We start from the raw sequence: 24,758 nt of genomic DNA, 5'->3' as shown, positions 1-24,758 counted from the left end.
TGGGCAGAAGTTTTGGATCAAGGAGAAGGAGTATAAGAGTTGGAGGATTTATTTGATTTTTAGAGCACCTGCAAGCAACCGACAAAATCCAATCACGGCAAAGTCCAAAACACACAAAAGTTTTTGTCAAACCACATTTTATCATTATTTATCACATTATGTGTTGTGCCATGAAAATCAGGGTGTGACCGTCCGGTGCATTGGACGAAGGCTTCGGCGGGTGCGTTGTACAGTGCTTTCGGTGAGGCGGATCTGTTGCCGAGGATGAGGGCTTGTATGAAGGGCCAACGAAGGGGCGGGCGAGGGAGTCAGTGAAGGGCCTATGCTGTGGTAGACGAGGGCGCCGGTTAAGCAGATCCCGTGCGGTGGACCATGATGGCGGTCAAGGAGATCTGGAGTGGTGGACAAGCCAGTCGCTGAAGCGGCTCGGGTGAAGTGGTGAGTTGGCAGTTGGGGGTTCCAAGGTGCGGAAGGTAGATCCGGCGGGGTGTGAGGTCCACCGCTGCGGCGGAGGACTAGATTCGGCGGCTTGCCGTGGTTGGGGGGTCGGGGAGGGGAAGGGGAGGGGCTCTGGGGAAGAATGTTGAGGGCAAAGAGGGGAAAACAATGGAGTTACCAAAGCAGCCCTTTTCCGTTCATGTGGCAGGGGTAAAACAGGAATATCGCAGGGCTAAACTTTCGGGCGCGTGATATTTCGATGTGAGCGGGAAGTTTGAAAGCTTTTGGCGCCTAAAATTATAAGTATTCTGCTCTCGTACGGCCGACTATGATATCATGGCCGACAATTTGTTTGATTTGCACGCAAAAAAAAGTGCAAGTTTTGAAAATCAATGTCTCCAACTCGAAACTTAGATTGTCCATTCAATTCAAATATGGATCATTGAGTTACTACAAGCAAATACCATCATACGGTCCAATTCAAATGAAATTCCAAATGTGTTTATCCTAAATATGATGAAAAAAGCAAAAATGTGTATGTGTATGAATAAAGTGAATGATTATAAAGTTTGAACATGCCCATATGTGTATATCTCTAGCTTTGATATATGAATTTGAAATCAAGAAATTCCGGCTTAAAATGTACCTCCGTTTAAATGAATTACAAAAGCTAATGATGGAGTCGAATTCCAAAATTCCAATCTTAGGTTTGTAATTCTGGTACATCAAGGTATATCATGCATGTTCAAAAGTATCGTTATCTCATAGTACAAGCTGTGAAACAAATTGATCAACCATGAGTGCACAATATCTCAATTACGCTAAAGTCCCTCAAATATAGACACCTCACTCTTTATCTGAAGTCACCCCCCCACCACCACCACAACCACCACACACACACACACACATAGAGAAGTCGTTCTCTCCCCCAGACACCAACACACGAGCACATTAACATCCCTCTCTCTTGTAAAGTCCGGACCCCAACATAGGTCTCTATCACTTTGTCTCCCGGGCATGCACACATCTCTTCCCTCACTCTCTAGGTCTCCAGCTATCTCTCTTACCCAAGCACACGCACTATGTAGAGTGTATATTTCCCATACACACAAAACGTCGCCCCCAAACATCTATCGCCCTAGTTATGTGGTTCTCGCGCACTCACCTCACACACCACCCCCACTACAAAAAAGCACACTTTGTCTCCTTGTGCACCACTCTCCTCTTTCTATCTCTCCCACATGCGGGCCCGCCCCAGCTCCTTCCCTGTATACATATATGTCGTGACTCTTTGCATAGCTCCCTAATGTATAATCGTTCTCGATTTCGCACATTGTTCTCTACACCATCTATTCTAGATCTCTCATGAAGTCCCTATCACACACACGATGACTCGCTTCCCCTGCGTCTTCGTTCATAGGCCAATTTCGGACAACATCAACATTGTCTCCCTATCTATACGCCATTTATGGACACAAACGACCCCTCTCGCCCCCTCTCTTCCTCTCTCTCTCTCTGTCTCTCTCTCTCTCTCTCTCTCTCTCTCTCGTTGCTAGCTCTCTCTTTCTCTCGCTCTCACACCCCTCTCCCACACACAAACTCGATGTCTCTTCCAAATACTATGATCCCCCCGCCCGCACCCGTGCTATCTCGCTACTACACATGTCACACCATTCCCCCTTCCCTTATACTAGGTTTACATCATCAGTGGTCTCTCTACTCCACATACACTCTCTCCCTGTCACACACAAACGCGTGCACAAACAAACACAGACACGCACAAACACCCATTTATCTGGATCCTCATCTCTCCCCATGTCCGCATGTGTATCTCACACACTCACTCTCTAATTATGTATATGTGTCTCCACGTTACACAACACAAAGCCCCATGTACATGTCTCTCTCTATCCTCCACACACATAGACACAAAGAATTTGTTATCATTGCCTCAATCTCTAACATATCGCACACGCACACTGTCTCTCTCTCTCTCTCTCTCTCTCTCTCTCTCTCGCAAACACGCTCAACAAGGGTTTCCCCGTGAATAACTTACCATCTACTCATCAACAATCGTGGCAGTACGGCGAACATGAGACCTGAAAAAGAATAAATCTACACGTGCTTAGACCACCCAGTAGGACTAGAGCAAGCCAAAAAGCGCGCCGCCGTCACCCCCTCCTTGTCGGCGACGGGAAAATCTTTGTTTTACACAGTCAAGAAGTCATTGTGCTAAGGCCCCACATGCCGAGGCGTTGAATATAATTTAGATGCTAGTTTACGGAAGCAAGTATCGATATTACATTTGTATCTCCATACTTATATTTCTTCTTTTATAAAAAACCGAGTTGGTGATGATGGTATGTGTGCCATCTTGCAATATAGACCGTCTGATCTATATCTGACGGATGGAAATTAAACTAAAAGATACCCGCACCCCTCTCCACATTTGCAGAAAAGGCCTTCCCTCGTTCATCATTATCTCCAACAAACCTCATTGTTGAGCAATTAAGAAAGGAAGCCTCTGGAACAAACTGGCCTAGTGGCCGCTGCCGGCGTCGTCAATCCCCATGCCTCCACTCAGTCCGACCACCAACCACCACCACACCCAACTCCTCTTCACCTTATCTCATATTTCTCAAGATATCATTAGGCTTTACACATGGGATTACTCCCGCAAGGGTCAATCACAACAAGTGTTTTTATAAAAAAATGCATCTTGATGTTCCGTTAATGCATGGATCTTGCTAGTACTCCTACACAAGACTAAGTTGGTGATGCTGGTGTGTCTGCCATCCGTCGTTTCTGACAATTAGATCTACATCTAACGATTCTGAGGTAAGTTGTTGCCTTTTCTCACCAACATCCCACTTGTCTACCAATTTGCAGAAAAACCCATAATTAGTATTTTAAAACCAACCACATCCCTCCCTGACCTCCAAAACAGCCCAAGGAATATATTATAATTGAAACATAATATACATATGTATATCAAAATTAGGGTGTTTTGTACCAAGTTTGTGAATAAGTATTATTCTAATTATGATTCGTTGCAATGGACATGAACATTGCTAGTATTTCCAACCATGTATTTTTTTCTAGTATTCCATAGTTTCGAGTTTTCCATCAAGATATTAATCACTCATGGTTGATATTTACTTTCAATCATGGCTTCCAAAGCTTAACATTCACTCCTACTTACAATATGTAGAGTATTTAACAAAAAACTACCACTTTCAACCAGCCCTAGGAAGTATCTATTATACAAAAAATAGCAAAAACATACCCAAAATTTCTTAATCCATGCCAAAAACTTCTAGTACTACCTAGTACTCCTACCGATTAGGTTCGTTTAAACCCATTTATGACTGGGTTGGCCCACACGTCCGTGCTGACGAGGCAGCTTAAACCAACACATTTTGTTTGGCCGTTGACACGAGGGACCCACATCTGACCTTCTATCCTGTTATTCCCCCTCAAATCATTATTTTTCCTGAACATTACTTCAAACAGTACTGATGCCTGTTCGTCGGTCGCGCCGGTGATGAGCGAGTTGGCCGCCGCTCCGCCGGACGGGCCGGACGCCGCGCTGGCCTCCGCACGGGTTGGCAGGCTGGCCCGAGAGTGACACACGAGCGAGCAAGCCGCCGTGCTGGCCTTCGCTCGAGCCAGATGGCTGGCTTGAGCGCGGCGCGCACACGCCATGCTGCCGTGCCAATCTAGCTAGCAAACCTTGCAGACAAGCAGCTGGACAGAGCTATCTTGGCTAGCTAGCGGCCGCGAGCGCCGGAGGGAGCTGACATCCGGGCTGCCACAACATGGGCTCCGCGCCGCCGGCAGTTTTGACCTCGCCTTCTGTCGGCGGTGGTAGCTGCGTCCCATGGCCGAGGATGACTAGGTGGACGGGCCGGAGGTAGGAGGTCACTCGAGGATTTTGGTTGGTAAGAGCATGTACAATGGTTGATAAGGTAGTCTTATCTTAAGTCTGTCACGTATGCAAGTGGTAGTAGTTTCTTGGCATTTTAGTGGTTTCTTGCATTATTAGGGGTTTCTTGTAAGGAACAATGTATGTACTACTAGCGACAAAAGGCGATTCTAGGTTGCGTTGTACTCCAACGAGTACTACTAGTGGTCGCCGGAGTGTATACCTCATTTTGTGGGTTCGATCCCGCCGAACACACGGCGGCCTTTTTTTTTAAAATAGTACTAGTACGACACTTCACTGCGAGCCAATATTTTACACGGGTAGTTTGAGTTTTGAAGTCAAACGGACGTGCGGCCCCACAATCTGGGTGCACTGGACAGCCTAGCCACGTGAACGGGTTTTCCTTCCCAGCATCCCGTGGCTCGCGTGCTCGCCCTAGCCGCACCTCGCTTGCAGCTTCCTCATCAGCTAGTAGTAGCATATTTAAACTAGCGCCTCCCAATTAAGCCTGAGGAGCCGGAAAAGCCTGGCGGGACATTGGGAACTGTGCAATATGACTCTGTACTCTATGTAAAGTGTTGTACTACTAGTACTCTGTAGCTTGTGGCGTTGCATGCATGGACTTCACTCCATTATCGGCTCTACTATAAAAGAAATTCCTCTTGATGTGTTTTTTTTTTGAAACGGAGGCAAAAGCTTTGCTTCATCTCATTCATAAAGAAGGAACTACTAACAAAGTTCGACAAGATCCATTACACCTCGACAAATGGAAGCGAAAAGCCTAGTCTCGCTGTATCAAATAACTCAAATGTTCTGCCCCCGCAGACCGCAGTTATTGTCGCTGATAAACAGGCTGCTAGTGTGTGCATCAGATGAGCGGCTGAGTAGGCCAGCTACTCCTACGTGAGAGGAGCGGCTGAATATAGCACCGAGAGTACCCACTAGGCCACTACGCAGGTATACTTCCCCTGCATTGATAGTACAACGATGGTTCTACAGAACAATAGTACCCTCCACTTCCAACTGTAGCTCCTTGGCCCTGAGATTCAAGAGTTCAAAACTGGTGCACTATACTAGACTAGACTAGAAGTACAGTACGTCGCACTAATACTCGTAGTTGAGAAAAGTAGTACTGATACTGCTACAGTACGAGTACGTACTCCTCCGTCACATAATGTAAGACGTTTTTTGACACTAGTTAGCGTGTACAAAAAATGGCAAAAACATACCCAAAATATCTTAATCCACGCCAAAAACTACTAACTAGTGCCAAAAATTTCTTACTAGTGCTATTATCTATTATATAATTAAAACAAGAGACAAACGAGACACTAGGTGTGTCCACACAGATTAAATTATCTTGATCCTTAATTTTAGATATGAACATTCGAGATTAAAAGATGCAAACATTACGTAAAAATATTAGATGTACAAGTAGTGCAACATGTCACGTCAACTAATGCAAGGTGTAATATTTACATGTAAAAGTAGCGGCATGGAAAATAAAAAAGTAGTACGGCGTGTCACGGGGCAACCAACGCTGAGGTGAATAACACGGATAACAAAAATAGAAGTCCAACATGCAAACGTACAAAAGAATAGCAACCAATGCACGTGTAATGAAATTTCCAAAAGGGACACATGTAAACAAGACAAGTCTTAGATTTCCATACGGTCTTGGCCAGATAACCCAGCCACCTCAACCCATATATAAACAAAAGAAGTCCAACCGGCCCAAGCACACACCAAAGAATTAGACGGTCATCACCGTGACTTGAAGATGCTAGAAGAAAATCAGTCCCACAATGAAACACACGACTCGATGTCAAGCCGATGGAACTGCCAGGCAACGATAAAGCCATGCCCAACAACTTCACTCAATCTCTGATGAAATCACGCCAAATCACACTTGATGCCTAGCAAAGTCGCGTCATAGTGAGATTGGAGTCAACGGGGCTGCCAGGCAACGTGAAAGCCATGCCCAACCACTCCACTCGATGTCCAATGAAATCATGCCAAAGCAAGCTCGACGCCTGAAGAAGTCACGCCCAACTGTTCCCACTCGATGTCCGACGAAGTCACGGCATGCACTCCCAACCTGAATCGCCATCACCAGATTTGTTAACTGTACTGAATCATCAGATTTTTTAATTATTATTTAGCAATCTTATTTTTTATACAATCTAAATAGATACTATTTCAATTGAAAAATATTTTCCTATTCGTTTTGAAGACAAAGCACTATGGGATACAGGAAGTTGAGAGATGGTCAATCCTACAATGGATGATAATAATGGATGAGCAGGTCTATTCTTTATGTATTTAATTTCAAATTATTCTATTAGTTCAAGCAACAGTTACTAAGCATATTTGTCTGTTTTGACAGGGTAAAACAATCCACGGAAACAAGAATAACAAAGAAGAACCCACAACCTTCATATATTCGCGAGATTGAAATTCTAACGCTAGAGTAAGTGCACATGCATATGCATGTCACAAATTTAACTTAACTTCCCCTATGTAGTTAGCACTAACTCCTCGGATCAAATTCTTTAGGGCTGATAAAATCAGAATAACATTCTGGAGAAAGTTTGCTTATTTATTGACCAAGGATGTAATCGGCAGCCAAACTGTCATTTACATCCACGACGATGCAGAAGTTCAATGGTAAGTCCTTCCCCTTGGGACACCCTTTTATTACTTATAAAAAATGCAGTGGGAAATTTCCCTACTGTGTATAGTAAAAAAAATCAATGGTAAGTCCATAAATATTACATGGTATTCTTATGATAATTACATAGAGAGATTTTTCATTATATAGGTATGTTCCTAAAGTCAACCAGTGCCACAAGCATATTTATAGATCTGGATATACGAGAAACACAAGAACTTCTTGATGGATATGAAACACTACTATTTTTTTAATTCATTAATAATGACTCACTTGATAAAGATTGTATATTCTTATTTATTTCATATATGTGCAGGCAATCAGTAGAGGAAAATATTGGCAAAAGTGATCAGTATAGATGGAAGAAATCAAGGAACACTACAAGAACAAATGTTTTAAAGGAGGAAAACCTTAGAAGAACTTACTAAACTCATGAAAACCAGCCACATACAAGAACTTACTAAACTGATGAGATTTCATTTGACAAGGAGGCTGCAAGATTTCTTAATACATCTATATCTAACTTTCTCATCTCATTGGATGGGAAATCGGAAGAAGCACAAAGATTATTTAACAATTATATGGAAGAAGACTTATCTTTTGATTCAGGATCAATGACAATAATCTCAATTTGGCACACACAACAAATGCAGTAGAATGAACATTTGTCTATGATGATAGACTTGAGATGCCCTACTTGAATGATAAAGCCGAGGAAGTAAAGGTGCATTAAAAAGGTAAAATGTGTCATCTTTAGAATTCCTTAACTAATTTTTCTTACACATGTTGCACAGAAATAGATGGATGATGAGGTGGACACTGTGTTGACGAAGAAGCACAACATGCCAGATAAAAACATGATTGATTTAAATTATACACACTTCATATTTTAGAAATGTGTTCTTATTTTAAAAAGTATATTTGTTTTGCAGTCACAGAACAGTAAATTTCACGTAACAAATTTTCATGCGGACTGGTGCCTCTTAAAAAGGAACCACATGAGAGTAATGGGACTACATTACACAAAGATGGGCATCAAGGCAAAATATCATCATCAGCATTGCGTGAGTGTGCTCTACAGTCGCGTACCAAATGACTCAAAGGATGAATGCACTAAAACATGTTTGCTAAAACCAAAGGAAAAAGGGGTTGGAGGGAACAAGATATATGTTAAAGCAAAGACCAGGAGCACAAGGATAATGTCTAGGCCTTATTTGGTTCAAAGGATTTTCACAGGAAATATAATGGAATCAGTGTTCCAGAGGAATTTTGGTAGATTGGTGGTTCACATTATAGGAGACACTGCTCCTGTTTGAGTACATCAAACTGATCGTCTATTGATTTGGGTTTCCTCTGTTTTTTAATCCTCAATTTTGCTCCTCTATTCCTTTTCCATTCATATGTTTTTCTTCATTCATATGTTTTCTATTCCTTTGAACCAAATAAGGCCCTACATAATTAGTGGATTACTTAGCTTATATCAAATAATATAAATAGTAGTGCAGTCTATTTGTATCAACCAAGATAAGTAAGAGTAGTTGACATCAACCTGTATATGATTAAGGGTGTGAATGTTAGCATTTTTCTTAGTCCAAAACAGATTGAAAACTTCACAATTCTCGGCTAGCACAAATATTAGGTTTCACTTCATAATTTAATGAAACTATATTCTGGAAAATCTGTACGAGGCTAGCAAAAACAGACAGGAACATACCTTGCTTCAGTAACTTAATAGCGAAACCGGATATAAGCAAATCAACGGCCTCGCTGGTGTTGTACATACTGCTACCTTTGTCCGGCGCCGCCATTACCTCATCATAGATCTCATGGGACGTAGCTAAAAAGCCGCGGTGCCACCCGCTGTTCCGTGCCTCAGACCAACCATTGTCTATGGCACGAGCTCGCACGGGAAACCAAGCAGCATGCCGCGTTTTCGCTTGCCCTCCCCATGGCCGCGCTGCCAGACTCGATCCGCATCCTTGAGACTGCGTCAAACGCGACCACGCACTCCCGCGACAACCTGCAACACCACCAAAATACGTGAAATTCGAAGAAAATAAGAACAAGTACATCAGGGATAGCCTGGGAATTAGTATCCTACTGGAAGTGGCAAAATCTTCCTTCGCTGGCAGCAAATCGGGTGAAATATGATGCGTGTGGGATGAGGAACCTGGTGGGGATCGAATGAGATAAGAGGAGGCATTTTTCTATAGGGGGAATAAGAAGAGAGAGACATGTACTTGGAGACAAAAAGGACACGGGGTGGTAATTATCTAAACTACTCTGATGGGCCATCAAAACCTATGGTCATGTATGGGCTTGATACGTGGGGTAGAAAAGGTAAATTCAGCCTTTTTTTATAACGCTCAAAAAATATTTATTTTTTCATACACCTAAAAGATATACCTTTTTTTACGCGACTAAAAAATATACCTTGACCGATTATATAGGCTCATTTCGCAAAAAAAAATATAGGCTTAGAAAAACTAATATACCTTGACCGATACGCCAATATGAATTGAATTCCTCCATATCAAAAATGCAAACTGCACTTAATACTCCCACATGAGAGAACAATGGTCGGACAAAATGCAAACTGAAGTCTGAACACCGTTTAAAAGTACATGATTTTTGCGGGAAGTTTAAAAATACATATAACTGAATGAAGCTAGAAAGATTAGCTCAGTTGTTGTGCAAAGATAAATATCAAGAAAAATAATATTATAACAATCATTTCAATCAATAGAAAAATCTAGCTGTCCAAATGCACGAACCTTACTAAAGAATTTAATCAGATGGATATAAATCACCTAAAATTTTATTGGTAAAGAATTTTTTTTGCATGGGCATGGTAAAGAATTCAAACTTGATGGAACAATCGATATAAAGCATAATACTGGACAAAGAAAGTGGGTAAAATGCATGGTTGCGTAAATACACGTTATAGATGAAATACCTTAAAATCTCACGAAGCAAAAGAAAAAATGTTGCAAGTGTGTATTGCATATAAGAGGTTGTAGAACTTGATATCATCATACAAGTTCATAGAAATAAAATATTGAAACAAAAATCTATCTATGGAAAGCCGAAACATTATCATCTATATACTCTAATAAAAATATGTATAGTTTATTTTTAATTATTACAACATTTGGCATATTTAGTACAGATTTTGGGTCAAAAATGCATACTAAAAAATTTAGTATAAAAACAAATACAATTTCGCTAAAAAAGTCTAACAATGCAAATGATCGGTGCACATAAATTAATAGATGGATATAACTAAGACTAAAAAATAACATGAAAATAAGGAAAAAAATGCAAATAGAAGTCCAAATACATACATCAATATAATTACAATAATATAAATAAAGTTCTAGCCGCGCAAATGCGCGGGTGCACCCGCTAGTTTACAGTATAATGCAATCCCATAACGTTCCATAATGCTAGTACTAGTAGTAAATAATAGCGTCACCCCTTCGCTGAGGAACAATCTACAGTTGGAAGGGACGAGTCCCTGCGGTTAGTACGCTCTTATCTCCTCCTCGCCAGTTCCCCTCCCCCTGAAGAGAAGGTAGTTCGTCGCTGCTCCCATGGATTCGCCAGGCGGTTCTCCTCCTTGTCGGGGCTGGGAGACCTTGGAGGAAAATCCTCTAGGAGAAATTGCACGCCGCTCCGACGTCCTCACCGCCGCAAGACTCGGTGCTTCCTGCACCAACTTTTTCAAGACGCTGCTTAAACAGGTTTGGGAAAAGGCCATGCTTGTTGGTCTTCCATGCGTCCTCGAGGATAAGGTTCTTCTATGGGACAATCCTTCGAACAGTCCACCGCTCCCTGGCCATGGTTGCACGTTGACTCTGATAGAGTTGCCGACGTTGAGAGGTAGTCAGATTTTTTCCGATGAGCAGGTCAGTAATGGAGTTTGATCATGTAGTACTTAGTTATTCCATTTCCATCCCGTAATTTCTCCGCTGCCCACCGTCTTATATATAGGTCTGGGTCGGTGCCAACGAAGATTGGCTTGCATACCTCCGGCCGGATACCACCATCATTTTGCACAACATCCACAACAGTGCGGCCGTTCAGGTAGACCCCTTCTCCACCATTGGGATCGGCCTTCCGGACTGGCTGGGCTTGAATATGTATGATGATTCCTACATGAGATTGAAGAAGATAGCAATTGCGGACCCGCCGACGAAGCGACGCGGCTACGACGATTACTATCTCATCGTGGTGTTCGACATAAGGATTGCCATCAATGCAAGACGCAGTAATGGCAGAGGCTGGCGCATGTTGGCGGCGGCAGATTTGTACCCCTACACGTTCGAAGACGCCGTGCGCCATCTAGGACGCATCTTTGCGGTGACAAGCCAGGGGACTTGTTTCATCTAGTTGCCATCCTACGGTATGGGAGATTACAAACGGAATGCACAAACCATCATTTGCATCCCTAACGGTACTCCATTATTTTGCAAGGACCAGTCATCCCCCGATCAAAATAAGATCGCCGATCCTGGATGTGCATTTGCATCCGCGATTCGGTCTAACCTGGAACCTTGTAGCTGACTTTGGCATATTGGGATCAACTATCTTAGCAGTCGTTACCCATGATACCACTAATGTGCAAAGTGGTCACACAATCTACCACGATCGGACCATCACCATCTACCCAGGTATTCCATTTTTTAACCCTCTCGCCTTCTCTTTCATTGTTGTACTAGTAGCATACTTAGTACTACTAGTAGGAGTACTTTTTACCTTGGAGGATGCGTATAGCTAGCTGGGCCCTTGAAGACTTGAACCCACTAGCTGCCACCATTTTTGTTTTTCCATGTCTTACTATGTCATCCATGTAGCCAAGAGTGGCTATATATAATAAGCCGGTTATTTTACTTCCTCTATACCGGAGTAGTACTATTTGCTGCACAGTATTACTGACCGCCAAATTTGAGCACAACCTTATTATGCATGGACCTTGACTATGTACGTCACCATGTGTCTAGAGTTGGGATGCCGCGTGTACCAGATGAACGGCGCCGAGTTCGACCCCCGTGATGCTACATGGGTGCCGAGGAACACTCTTGGAGAGTACTCGCTTTTCATCGGGGACAGCTACCCCATTGTGAAGCAGATGCAACCTTCTGTGCACGACACGAAAGGCCTGCCGTTCATGAAGCATGGTTGTGTCTTCATTGTGCACCGCCGGATGAACGACATGCTGGGACACGCTATCCCTGATTCATGCCGCTTCAGCTTGGATGAGTCTCCACTGTGTGGAACCGGACTAGAAAGCTGCGATAATGATTCCCGTTGCCCACCACTATGGATCGTGCCATCCATGAAGAACACCTGGGACTGGAAACTGGAGGAGGACATGCATGTAGCCCATCTATAACGTGTAAGTGGAGTACGGTAATTGTGAACGGTAGCGCTGTGAATATATGTAGACTAGTCGTGCACAAATTTATCACATGAATTGGAGATGAACTTGTGTGGCATACTGGCATTTGTCCTTTAGAATTTATTACTAGTAAATGTGTTATGTGTACGTGCAATTTGTGTGGTTGTTGCACGGGCTCCAACACGCTCTTTAAGAAAAACAGGTGGCACAGCTTTGGATATACGTGATGTGGCGGCATCATACAGTAGCATCGTTCCCTATAGTTGTAGTACACTCCTACTAGGACGACAACTCCTATAAAACCTTGTGCTTGGCTCTTTGCCTCTTCGAGAGGTTCAACAGTTCGTACTCGTGTGAACCTTGCACTTGCCTCTTCGCCTCTTTGGAAGGTCCAACAATGATGATACTACAATACAATATGTGTCTGGCAATCTAACACCGATTGAACTGCTGCATGTCCACTGCGAGGGTGAGGGCGAGGGAGACGAAGAGGGAGAGGGCGCTGTAGTCAAAACCGTCTCCTCGTCCTGCGAACCACCGCGCACGTGGGCGAGGGAGAGGCGTAGTAAGCAAGCTTCTCCTCGTTCGGTGAGTTGACGGGACACATCAAAGTAGTACTAGTACTAGTAGTAGTCCATACTACGTCCTTTCCGATTAATATGGCTTAATTTGAAACGAGAAAAATACACTGGCGGTCAACGTATGTAACAATACGCTCTTTACGATCACTATATATAGTTTTGCGTCGATTATACGATCACTAGCTCATCGTAGAGCACCGTATTGCACCCTACTGACCGGCCACATAGTCGACGTGGCACTTTGTTAACTGGTAAATTGTCACCTGGTTTCTGGGTCCCACCTTTCAGTTGGCGGAGCAAAGAAATCAGTTAAACAAAACTTTACGCAGGCGCCACACGAGTCCAACCCTTGTGCCCGAACCGCCCTGGCTGTGTATGTGAGTGCATGCACGTGTCCTCCCCCAGCCTTCCAACAAAGAGTGTACATCAGCTATGAAACAAAGAGTGTAGTAGTACATGATGTACATCTACACTTCCAATGCATTTAGCCTTTAATATAAATCGATATTGATTGACTAATGCACCAACTTGTGTTGTAGGTATAGGCTACATGTCTATCCTTAATTACAGCATGCAACGGCCTTCATTTAATCTTCTTATCTCAATGGTCGCATGCACACATAAGTCTGCTACTTTTGGGCGTTAATTATACCCTGGTCAATGTGTAAATCTCTAAATGTACAGTCTTTCACGGACGTAGGGAGTAGGTTGAGCACTTGAGCGTGAGCGTGTGTGTTGCGTCGTGTGCTGTGTGCCACATGGGTGCGTGAGTGTTGCGTGCGTCCATGTGGAGTACGTGTGAGTGTTGCATGTTGCATGCATGGGGCTTACTCCCTCCCATTGACATGTTCATATTTCAAACTTCCTCTGTTCCCTCCATATGGTGATACTCCCTTTGTTCCCAAATACTCCAGTACGGAGTAAAAGCCTCCCTCTGTTCCCAAATACGGAGTATTTATCTTTCTACAGATTTCAACAAGTGACTAGGTACGGAGCAAAATGAGTGAAGTGAGCATAGAGGCATAGGGATACTGTAGAAAGGTAATCCTCGCGATCCATCATTCCCCATCTCGGCCAGAGAGAACTATGCAACTAGTCTTCGCAGTGAAGTGACAATACACGCTGCAGCAGATGGGACACGTAATTAATAAGCTAAACCAGCGTGTTGGTGTTACTAAATCAGCCTTACCCAGTATTGCCATCATGTTTGCCAGTAGAGCACGCTTCTGCAAATACGCCTACGCACCTGTGTCCTCCATTAACAGACATATGGGACCTCTTGTGGTAGACCCACATGTCATCGGTGTAACTATTTACACTCCGGAGGACGGTGCCTATATCCTGGTAGTAGTACTAGTAGAATTGAGATTTAATGCACTTTCTTCCCCGTCTTCCACTCTTCTTCCTCCTCTCTTCTTCTTCCTCCTCTCTTCCCCATCGTCGGCCGCATACCATTTACCCCCGCTCACTGCTCGCCCGCCCGCGCCATCTTCCTTGGTAGCTCGCGCGTACCATATCCCCCCGCTCACTGCTCAGCCACACGAGGCGAAGCTTCTTCGCTCGCTGTCACGACCGGTTTTCCAATAAAAATATTTATTGAGAAACCAATCTTTTGAGTCCAGTATGAGGTAAATTCTCCTCACTGGTAGACAATTTCTTGATACAATAAGCCAGTAGCATAAAATATATTACAGGGTTGAACTACGGTTGCTCAACCAAATTATTACAAGCACGCCAATAATTATACATAATGGCGGACATGACACAGTGGTGTGGAGGCATACTACTGACTCGAGGATATGGCGGTGGTGGAAAAACACAGCGGGGAGAGAAATATAAGACTCTATGTCTATCATCTCATCAAGCGTCGAGGTGAGGCTCGATGAATTTATTTGGTAGCGGAAGCGGATATAAAATAGTGACCAAATCCAGGGTCGCACGAGACTGACTGGGACTCCTCTAAGTGTCGGACTCGCTATCAAACTCTTCATCCATGAGATCGCCTTCGTCAGCATCTGGCCAAATCAACAAGCCAGTGAGTACTTTGAAAGTACTCGCAAGACAGTTCGGACGTAAGATATAACAAATGCATGCATGGATGCGTCACGAATAAATTCATCAATGTACATTCAAAATTTAGCATGACAAGGTAAGAAAAAGGGAAACGGCGGTAGTCCGCCTGAAATCCCAACAGAACATAAATAACTACCGATCGGGTGTCTGAAGCGACGCCTCGAAAGGTGAACAAATAATTATAAGGAAATGATGCCACAGTCGGGCGTCTTAGCGACACCACATAAAGGTCTTAAAAAGAAATACCACAGACGGACGTCGGGGCAACATCACAGAAAGGGCTTTAAAAGAAATGCCACAGTCGGACGTCGGGACGACATCACAAAAAAGTGCTTTAAAAGAAATACCACAGTCAGACGTGGGGGCGACATCACAGAAAGGGCTTTAAAAGAAATGCCACAGTCGGACGTCGGGGCGACATCACAGAAAGGGCTTTAAAAGAAATGCCACAGTCGGACGTCGGGGCGACATCACAGAAAGGGCTTTAAAAGAAATGCCACAGTCGGACGTCGGGGCGACATCACAGAAAGGGCCTTGAATCACAAGTAAATAATACTCATAATAAACATTTAATTCATAAGAATAAATGGGTTAGTCCAATCACATGGATAATCATTTAACCGGAATTAGCACTCAAGCGAATCACCGGAGTCTCTGCCATCAAAACTGACATTTGATTAGGATAAGATAATATCGATCTGGGACAGGGAATAGATGATTTGGAGGAATATAAGACTCTGCAGAGTTTGTATAAAATTTTTCCCACAGCCAACGGATTTCTGTAGTCACGAAGGACTGGTTCCGTTTACGGTATTTCGGAAGAAAACACAGCTAACCAGTACACACCCATCCTACCTCTCGATGTTAGGAATCACCCTAGACATCGTCCAAGAAAAACTTTTGAGACGGGGAGATCACAATCTCGAATAGCATGGGATCAGATTTATATACGCGCGCTCTAAGGGGTGCCCCCCTCTCGGTCCCAACCGGAAACACCCATGCCCCCTGACCGGATGACTGGCTTTAATCCAGGGCCATGGAACCATCATCCCGGCCTCTCCTTTTGGTGTGTACCAGGAAAGCGGTTTACAACTTACTAAACCATATTCCTTGCGGAAAACATGTGGTAGTACAGGGAAGGCGGAATGAAAGGAACTGGTGTGATACGAGCTGACATTGAAGTCACGTAGTCTGGCATAAGCCTGGCATGCTACAACACTGCCATCTTACCCATCCTCATGCCAACACATGGCCATTCTTACTCACATTCATCCACTTATGGATCATCGAACTCACTTACCTCAACATTGCATAAAATGACGTTCATCGGTATGCTCATCAACATGCCATGAAACTAGCTAAATGCAGAACATGCCAAGACACTCATCATATCAAAAGTTCAAACATGCTTGCCTGGTTCAGAGTAGTCGGAGCCTAGCTCGGTGAAGTTCGCGGCTCCGTCACCTCCTTCGGTATCTACGGTATAAAGAAAATATATGCGCTATCGTAAATACCAAGGAGTGCACAGAAAGTACTTCAAATAATTTTCAAATAAATATGATAAAAAACTAGACAAAATTTTAAAGAGAACAGAAGAAGAATCAATCAAAAATACTTTTCTGTTTAAAAGTTATAAGGGTTTTTGTCCAGGGACTCATCTGTAATGAAACAGAAGATTTCCAGGGGCTAGCTTATAAAAACAGAAAGCGCTTCGGTAGCGACTACGCCAGCCCATAGGAAAGACGTATTTGCCCGAAGGCGCTTCCAGAAAACGGTTCGATAGAAAGGGCAGAGAGGCTGACGGTGGGGTCCCACTCGTCAGGTTCAAATGTTCAAACGGGGCGGCAGAGTTCGCCGGTGCCCGAGAGCCGCGGTGGTCGCCGGCGGCGATCCACGGCGAGGCAGAGAGATCGGAGGGTACCTCCGTGCTCAGGGCACCCTTCCGCGTCGGTTGATGGTGGTGGAGGCGGTCGGCGAGCACCAAGTCGACGGCGAGCTTTGCTCCGGCGGACGGCGGCTCGGGTGGTCGAGGGGCTCGTCGGAGAGAGCTGCAAGGGTTAAATTGAAGAGGGGGTTAGGCTCCTGGTAGCTAGAGAGGGTAATGGACGGGGTTTGGGCGCCGGAGATGGCCTCACCGGAGTGAATCGAGGTGGAGGCCGAGGCGGATCGGGGCGGCCGGAGCTGGGGGAGGAGACCTCCTCGAGGTCCTCCGAGTGGCCTGGTGTGGCGCTGGTGCAGAGTGGGGATGAGGCGTGCACGAGGTTGAGCTCGGGGGCCCTTTTTATAGGCGGCCCGAGGCGGTTGCCGTGAACGGGGTCTCCGGCGAGCGATTACGGCGGCGCAGTGCTCGGTCGGGGGTGATTAGGGAGTCGAGCGCCGTCGTGGGAGTCTACTGGGTCCGTTTTGATGCTAATCGAGATGGAGATTGGTGCTTAGGAGGGAGTTCGATAGAACGGGGCGGCGCAGGCCCGTCGGCGGCAGGGAGCGCGTCCTGTGCTTGCCGGTCGCGGTGGCGGTGCACGGGCGTGCGCTGGCGTGCATGAGGCCACGCGGAGAGCCAGGGAGCGATGGGCGGCACGGAACGGCGTTGAGCCGCCGTTCTTGCCCCCTGACGGCTGTAACGGGGTCTCGGCCGCCGCAAGACACGCCGGCGCGGGCGGCTAGGGGCGCCACCGACGCCGGGAAGACGCCAAGCGCGCGTGCGGGGGTGCTGGCCAGGGAGAAAGAGCCGCGTGCAACGCGCCAAGTGCACTGTGGCCGCGTGACTGAAACTCTGTCGAAGATCAACACTAAACTCTGAATGTTTCTGAATTTTGAACAGCAGCAGTGCTTGCAAGGTGTTCGACAGAATGAAATTGGCCTCTGGTGATTTTTCCTTGAGCTGATACTTGGTGGAGTGGCTTCTCATTGCTCAAATAGGTTGCCTGAATTTTGGTGGAATTTTTGGGGGAGTGTAGATATGAATTTCATCAAATTTGGCAAATCTGGTCCAAACTTGCAGAGACTGAATTTTGAAAAATTTGAAAAGAGAAGGAGTGGATCAAGATGGTTCTGAGTTGTGGGTACAAGGGACTATCCAGGGGAGTTGGTGTGAGGTCAAAACTCAAATGAAAAAGAGTACTTGCTTTGAAAATCACTAAGGCTCCAAATAATATTCAGAATTGATTTGAGAGGGAAAATAATTAGAATAAAATCCAAAACTTGTTTGGATTAGTTGGGACAGAGAACTTGGGTTGATCACAAGGTGTAGGGAAGGTTTTGGAGAGGTTTTATCACATGGGCAAGAATGCCAAGTCAAGGATGGTTCCAAGATATGGAAATCCCAAATTTTCATAGAGCTTTATTTTAAAAGAAAAATAATTTAAACTCAAAAATTAAATTTGAGAGAACCAACAGAGAAGAAGTTTCAAAAAAAACAAACACCAAAGTTTGAAAAATAAAATCCTTGCCAAAGCAAAGGATGTTTTTAAGAGTAAGGTTTTCTGAAAGAAAATTTAAATGGCCTCTTTTCAAAGAAAACCACAAGGTTTTTGATAAAAAAAACCAAATTAAAAGTTTGGAGTGTCACAACACCTACCCCCTTAGGAAAAATCTCGTCCCCGAGATTTCAGCTGATCCTTAAATAAGTGTGGATGCTCTGTCCGAAGAAAATCCTCGCTTTCCCAAGTTGCTTCACTGTCGGTGTGATTGCTCCACTGGACTTTGAAAAACTTGATGGTCTTCTGTCGGGTCCTCCTTTCAGACTCCTCTAATATTCTTACGGGACGTTCCCGATAAGTGAGGTCTGGCTGCACGTCAATGTTTTCATGGGATACTTGTTTCTCTGGGTTGCTTACGCACTTCCTTAATTGAGAGACGTGGAACACGTCGTGAATGTCGGACAAGTCTTAGGGTAAGTCTAGCTGGTAGGCTACGGTGCCTCTTCGTGCCACTATGAAGAATGGTCCAATGAATCTTCGTGCTAACTTTCCTTTAACCTTAAACCGTTGCAATCCTCTCATAGGGGACACTCTCAGGTATACGAACTCACCGGGTTCAAAGCTGACCCTATGATGTTTCTGATCATAATAACTCTTCTGTCGACTTTGAGCGGTCTTAAGTCGGTCTCTGATTAGCTTGACCTTTTCCTCGGTTTCTCTGAGCATGTTTGGTCCGAAGATGCGGCTGTCTCCGGTCTCTGACCAATTTAACGGGGTACGACATCTTCGTCCGTATAAAGCCTCAAATGGTGCCATTTGTAGGCTGGCCTGGTAGCTATTGTTATACGCGAACTCGGCGTATGGCAGGCTTTCTTCCCAACTGGTTCCATATGTGAGGACACATGCTCTCAGCATGTCTTCTAAAACCTGGTTTACGCGTTCTGTTTGTCCATCAGTCTGTGGATGGTATGCGGTACTGAAGGCTAGTTGGGTTCCCAGAGCCTGTTGTAAATGCTCCCAAAATCTTGAGACGAACTGAGTGCCTCTGTCGGATATTATAGTCTTCGGGACACCGTGCAGACAAACTATGCGGGAAAGATAAATCCTGGCAAGCCTCTGAGTGGTGTAGGTTGTCTTCACTGGAATAAAGTGTGCCACTTTGGTCAACCTGTCAGTGATGACCCATATGGCATCATTCCCGTGTCGTGACCGAGGTAGTCCGACAATAAAATCCATCCCTATTTCGTCCCATTTCCACTCAGGTATTTTGTTTGGTTGCAGTAGTCCGGATGGTCTCTGATGTTTAGCTTTTATGCGTTGACATGAGTCGCAACATGCAATGAAGGCGGCTATGTCCCTCTTCATACCGTGCTACCAAAATCTTTCCTGAATATCCTTATACATTTTGGTTCCTCCACTACTAGGAAAAGGGCTATTGATGGGATTGACACTAATGGCACACCAGAAAGATGGTGCGCCATTAGTATATACTAATGGCGCACCACAATCTGATGCGCCATTAGAGTTTAAACTACTAATGGCGCACCATGCTACGGGTGCGCCATTAGTATCAATTTTTTTTTAACTAGTGCGCCTGTCCAAACATACTAATGGCGCATCCGGGCAAAGTGCGCCATTAGTAGTTGTAACTACTAATGGCGCACCAGGCAGCAGGTGCGCCATTAGTATAGAAATTTTTTTTTGAACTAGTGCGCCTATCCAAACATACTAATGGCGCATCCTGCCCAAGTGCGCCATTAGTAGTTGTAACTACTAATGGCGCACCAGGCAGTGGGTGCGCCATTAGTATAGAATTTTTTTTTGAACTAGTGCGCCTATCCAAACATACTAATGGCGCATCCTGCTTAAGTGCGCCATTAGTAGTTGTAACTACTAATGGCGCACCATGCAAGAGGTGCGCCATTAGTAAGTGGGCAGCAACAAGATATTTGGGACAGCCTCTCCTACCCACACACTCACTTTCTCCCCACTTCATTCTCTCCACCTCCTCCTTGTCTCGGGTGCCTCCTCTTTTTCACCTCATTTCCACCATAGATTCATTCAAATTAAGTGGTTAAATTACCTTGTTTTAATAGGTAAGTAAGGGGGGAAGCTATATTTAGGTTGTTCTCCTTACAACAATGTGCACATGCACTTTTTACGGCCTAGCTAGATCTATGTATGTTCGTGGTGTTGCATATGTTTGTGGTGTTGCATATGTGTTTGTGTTTGGAGGTGTACCGGTATTTGATATGCGATAGTTGCCAATATTTTGCCGGAATGTTGATTCTTTTCCGTTTCGGCGAGAATTTTGGCATTAAGCATTCTTTTTGGTCCTATTTTTAGGGAAAGTCATGCCAAATTTTTGTTTGGTTCTAAAATATCGTTTTGCTCTACCCCGCAGGCGACCATGGTCCGCACGATGACCGAAGGCATCGTGAATAGGTTTTTGAGGTCCGCGAAGGCCGAGATGCTTCAAAAGAACGAGACGGAGATAAGATGTCCGTGTCGAAGATGCAAGCTGAAGAGCCTTATTGCGGACCCGGATTCCGGGCAGGTGCGGGACCACCTGCTGTTGCGTGGTTTCATGGATGGCTATCGGTGGCAAGGTGATGAAGATGACTACGAAGTCGTCCATGCGGGCCGGGCAAGAAATGAGGAAGGGCAGCAAGACAACCACCGCGGCTCAGGCGGGCGAGAAGACGAAGAATCCCCAGGAGATGATCACGACTGTGATGCTGTACACAGTCATCATGTAGAAGATGCAGGACATGATGATGAGGAAGATGCCGGAGCAGGCGACGGGCATGATCATGAAGATGATGATGCCGGCGGAGCAGACGACGCTGGACCATCGATGGGCTGGGTGTAGGACCCTCATATTCAAGAGCTGCTTCTCAAGCAGACGGATAACGCAAGAGCTGCCGCCCGAGAGAAAGCCAAGATGGATCAACTTGAGTTAGACGCGGTTACTCCATTGTATGAAGGATGCAGGCCCGAGGATACCCGCCTGAAAGTAACGCTCATGGCCCTGGAGATGAAGGTAAAACACAAAATGACCGACGCATGCTTCGACGAGAACATGTCATTCTGGCACGAACGTCTTCCCAAGGGGAACAAGTGCCCGACCAGTTTGGAGGAGGCGAAGAAAATCGTGTGTCCTCTGGATTTACCGCACGTGAAATACCATGTGTGCATGAACAATTGCATCATTTATCGAGACGAGCACGCGGAGTCTACAATATGTCCGGTGTGCGGTGTCACTCGATACAAGAAGAGGAAGAAAGCTCCTCGAAAAGTGGTGTGGTACTTTCCGATCACTCCTCGTCTGCAGCGGTATTTCGCAGATCCTAAGGTAGCAAAGCTCCTGCGTTGGCACGCGGATAGGGAGGAGAAGAAGCGAGAAGATGACGCAAATGATCCGGAGATAGATAAAAAAGACAAGATGCTGAGTCACCCTAAGGATGCGAGCCAGTGGCAAGCATTGAACTTCGAATACCCAGAATTTGGGAACGATCCAAGGAACATCGTGCTGGGCGCGAGCACCGATGGAGTCAATCCGTTTGGCAGCCAGAGAAGCACACATAGCACCTGGCCTGTGTTTGTGTGGATGTACAACCTTCCCCCCTAGTTGTGCATGAAGAGGAAGTACATTCACATGAGTATGCTAATTGAAGGGCCGAAACAACCAGGGAACGACATCAATCTGTATCTGGGGCTGCTGAAAGAGGAGCTTGACACGCTGTGGAAAACGCCAGCCAATACGTGGGACGCCGCAGAGAAAGAATATTTCCCTATGAGAGCCGCACTGCTCACGACGGTGCACGACTATCTCAGTTACGGATATCTTGCGGGGCAGGTAGTCCACGGATTTTCTGGATGCGTAAGGTGCATGGATGACACAACGTATCGCCAGCTAGATAGAGATCCCGGGTCTTCGAAAACCGTGTTCATGGGACATCGAAGGTGGCTTCGCGACGATGACCCGTGGAGGAAACGAAGGATCTGTTCAATGGTGAAACCGAACCTCGAAAACGCCCGTGTACGAGGAGCGGCGAGGAAATAGACAAGCTGTTGAAAAATTGGAAAGACTGCCCACTGCCGGGAAAGAAGCAAAAGGCGCCAGAGCCAGGGAAGAAGCGAAAGGCGCCAGAGCCGCTGCTGAAGGTATGGAAAACGAGGTCTGTTTTCTGGGACTTGCCGTACTGGAAGATCCACCGTGTGCCTCACAGCCTTGATGTCATGCATATCACGAAGAACGTGTGCGAGAGTCTGCTTGGTACCCTGCTCAACATGCCAGAGAGGACCAAAGATGGGCCGAAAGCAAGGGCAGACTTGAAATCAATGGGCATCAGGCAGGAGCTTCACGCTATATATGATGATGATGATGATGATGATGATGATGATGAGGCGAAGCAGGACACAGAAAGTCGTCGCAAAGGCAAAAAGGCCAAGAAGACCGGAAATGACTACCCTCCCGCGTGCTTCACTCTAAGTCAGGAGGAGATCGAGCAGTTTTTCACCTGCCTCCTAGGAGTAAAACTTCCTTACGGTTACGCGGGGAAGATAAGCAGATACCTAGACCCAGCGAAGCAGAAGTTCAGTGGGATGAAGTCTCATGACTGTCACGTGCTGATGACGCAGATACTTCCAGTTGCAATCCGTGGGATCATGGACGCGCACGTCCGTGAAATGCTATTTGGCCTATGCAACTTCTTCGACGTCATCTCTCGGAAGTCGATTGGCGTGAGGCAACTCAGAAGGCTACAGGAAGAGATCGTGGAGATACTATGCGAGCTTGAGATGTACTTCCCGCCCGCATTCTTCGACGTTATGGTGCATCTGCTGGTCCATATAGTGGAGGATATCATCCAACTCAGGCCGACGTTCCTGCACAGCATGATGCCGTTCGAAAGGATGAATGGTGTCATCAAAGGATACGTTCGCAACATGTCACGTCCAGAAGGAAGCATAGCCAGGGGCTTTCTGACCGAAGAGTGCATCTCCTACTGCACGAATTATCTAGGCATCGAGAACCCCGTTGGTCAGCCCGTCAACAGGCACCTCGGCAGGCTCGCTGGATGGGGTCACCGTGAGGGTCGCCGCGAAATGCATGTCGACTTCGAGGGTCGACTCGCCGACTTTGAAAGAGCAAACCTAGTCGCGCAACAACACATAGACGTGGTTGATCCTTGGGTGGTAGAGCACAAAACCTTTATTAAAAAGACGTACAATGACCGAGGCCAACAGAGGACGGACGGAGATACACTCAAAGAGCACAACTCATGTTTCACGCGTTGGTTCAAGCATAAGCTTCTGTCGTACCCTTTACATGAGGATTCTTCCGCGGAAGAACAACTCATATTCGCCTTGTCACAGGGCGCCGAGCACAACCTGATGACCTATGAGGCGTACGATATCAACGGCTACACATTCTACACCGAGGCCAAGGACATGAAGAGCGATGGTTATCAGAACTCCGGGGTAACGATGGAATCCTACACCGGTAACGACAAGGACAGATACTACGGAAGGATCGAGGAGATCTGGGAGCTGAGCTACGCTGGAGAGAAGGTCCCAATGTTCCGTGTCAGATGGGCCAAGAACGTCATAAAAGAAGACCGGTATTTCACCACCATGGTTATACCCGAAGCCAAATCCAAGACCGCGGGCGCAAACGTCACCGCGAAAAATGAGCCATGGGTACTGGCTTCCCAAGTGGACCAATGCTTCTTCATTACCGACCCGCCAAAGCCCAGTCGTGTTGTCGTGAGGAGAGGCAAAAGGAAGATCATCGGAATGGATGGAGTAGCCAATGAGCAAGGCTTCGACAAGTACGGCGACCCGAGGATCGAACATGACGACGATGATGAAGTAGCAGCATACACCACAAGAAGAAGCAGGACCACCCTACCTAAAGGACGTCCGTTCCACAGAAGAACTCCATTTGCGAAAAAGAAGGGCAAGAAGATTGTGAACAGATAGCTAGCTAAGATCGATTGTATTTAAATCGTAGCCTTCATTTCTCGATTGTATTTCATGGGTACTTTTTGAACTATCATGAATATTTTTAAATTTCATGGACACTCGATCTCGATCCCCCTCCATCTCGATCGCTATCCCACCTCGCCAGATCCGGCCCCCCTCGCCGCCGAGCACCCCCCCAGTCCACCGGCCGCCGCCGCCGACCCCCCGCACCCTCGATTCCCCTACTCAACCGCCGCCGCCGACCCCCCGCACCCCGCGCACC

The 24,758-nt window shown here is 45.8% G+C and overlaps 1 long non-coding RNA gene across 1 annotated transcript; it reads right to left on the bottom strand.

Annotated features, from left to right (window-relative positions):
* Positions 1–5,980: 5,980 nt before the first annotated feature.
* LOC123091182 (uncharacterized) lies at positions 5,981–9,268 on the bottom strand. The gene is made up of 3 exons (XR_006442951.1): positions 9,136–9,268; positions 8,749–9,054; positions 5,981–6,461 (listed from the first exon to the last, which is right to left on the bottom strand). It is a non-coding gene; the product is annotated as an uncharacterized lncRNA (long non-coding RNA).
* Positions 9,269–24,758: the final 15,490 nt, after the last annotated feature.

Source organism: Triticum aestivum, chromosome 4B (assembly GCF_018294505.1).
Source record: "Triticum aestivum cultivar Chinese Spring chromosome 4B, IWGSC CS RefSeq v2.1, whole genome shotgun sequence".
Lineage (NCBI taxonomy): Eukaryota > Viridiplantae > Streptophyta > Magnoliopsida > Poales > Poaceae > Triticum > Triticum aestivum.
This window is presented reverse-complemented; position numbering and strand designations above follow the sequence as displayed.